Source organism: Myotis daubentonii, chromosome 6 (assembly GCF_963259705.1).
Source record: "Myotis daubentonii chromosome 6, mMyoDau2.1, whole genome shotgun sequence".
Taxonomy (NCBI): Eukaryota; Metazoa; Chordata; class Mammalia; order Chiroptera; family Vespertilionidae; genus Myotis; species Myotis daubentonii.
The window spans coordinates 77560816-77562568 of NC_081845.1; the positions used below are offsets into that span (position 1 = coordinate 77560816).

Sequence of the window (1753 nt, forward strand, 5' to 3'; positions counted from 1 at the left end):
TCACTAGATAAAAGGAAATACTTAAATTTTAAATTTAGAGTTGACAAAGTAAACAGAGTATTTTCAAAGAGAGATTAGAGAGTTGCTACCATCATGGACTGGAAAATCTACTGAAATGAGTATTTAAAGCCAGTATTCATGTGAAGATGGTCCACAGTGTCTACTGTTGTGTGATACTGACAGAAAAGAGGTCTTAATTTCCCTTTCGATTTCTACCGCTTAATAAAGCAGTGAGCTATGATAGTTCATATACTGTGGAGGCTGCTGCACAAATTGGGCTGAAGTACTGCTCTCATTGTCAGTGTACCTTCCTAGAATAATCTGCCTTTTAGCAAAATAAATCTCATAGATATCAAGGATTCATATATTCTCAGGGCTGGAAGATTGGGCTAAGGATTGGGTAGAATCATCTCTACAATTCTCTCTGTGTCTAGAATGAGTTGAAAATAAGTTATTAGCTTTTTCCTGGCTCTTGGTTTGGCAACAAGGTGTTAAATAAATGGTCATTTTAAGAGCAATGCTTTATACCCAGCACCATATTAGGGAAGAAGAGACACAGCTCCTGTATTTAGCAAGCATGCAAACATCTTGGAAAGTAATATTTTCATATTTGCATGTCAACATAGTCTGAGCAAGAGCCAGAGTAAGAGAGAGGCATTTAAACTTTTGAACAATAATAGATACAGAGGCAGAGCTGCCTCAAACAGATTGTCAAACTGCAGCGGGAAGGCCGGGGAGGGTTGGGGGGCAGGAGGTAGGTGGGTAAGAGATCAACTAAAGGACTTGTATGCATGCATATAAGCATAACCAATGGACATAAGACACTGGGGGATAGGGGAGGCTAGGGGACTGTCTAGGGCGGGGGGATAAAATGGACACATATGTAATACCCTTTGTAATACTTTAAGCAATAAATAAAAAATAAAATAAAATAAAATAAAATAAAAAATAAATAAAAAAAGAGAGAGACATTGAAGCAAAATATTAGATAACATCTGTAACTATAGATATTAAAAAGGGAGAAGTTAACTACGGGCAGGAGTTAGAGAAGACTCCATGGAGAAGAGGGAACCTTCGAACAAGGTTGAGAAAATAAAGTGTTCCAAGTGAAGAAAATGGCACAAGCCAAGACACAGAGTTATGTCCTCCTTCCTTTATTAAGGCATTGAGCAATCATTTAATAAACTCTTAGTTCACACCAGGCCAGAACCAGTATCTTCAAAGAGGAGCTATGAGATGGAGTCATTCTCACTAACTTTGTAGGAATGGCTTAGAAGGTCGGTTATCTTCTAAGCCAGTGACTACTCTGTCGCTGGTTTTTGTTACATTTTATTGAAAGAATGAGTATTCTGCTACTTTCCTAATGAATCTATTTTTTAAATTTCTGAATCACCTTTATTTCTCTTTGAATTTGTTATTTCATTTTAATTTTTGTGAGGTTATTTTCTTAGTAAGACCACAATTTTCTATCTTATCAATTCCAGTTTTGCTAATTTTCTATAAGCTGTTCCTTTCCCTTCAGGGATTTTGTAGTGCATATGAGATATTATTAAATTGTTTATTTTGACAACTACATGATAATTTAGACATATTATTCAGTATGAGGTTTTGAAAAAACCTTTAACATTTATCATACCTTTAAATTTTGCTGTTATAAATTCCACAAGTCGTCACTCTTGCTTATAGCATCATGTTCTAGCACTTTGATATTGAGTTATTGAAAACATTATATCAAACTGCCACACTCATCATG

At 35.4% G+C, this 1753-nt stretch overlaps 1 non-coding gene across 1 annotated transcript; it reads left to right on the plus strand.

The window, feature by feature from the left end:
- Positions 1-255: 255 nt before the first annotated feature.
- LOC132237794 (small Cajal body-specific RNA 8) lies at positions 256-385 on the plus strand. Its single transcript, XR_009453626.1, has one exon. It is a non-coding gene; the product is annotated as a small Cajal body-specific RNA 8 (non-coding RNA).
- Positions 386-1753: the final 1368 nt, after the last annotated feature.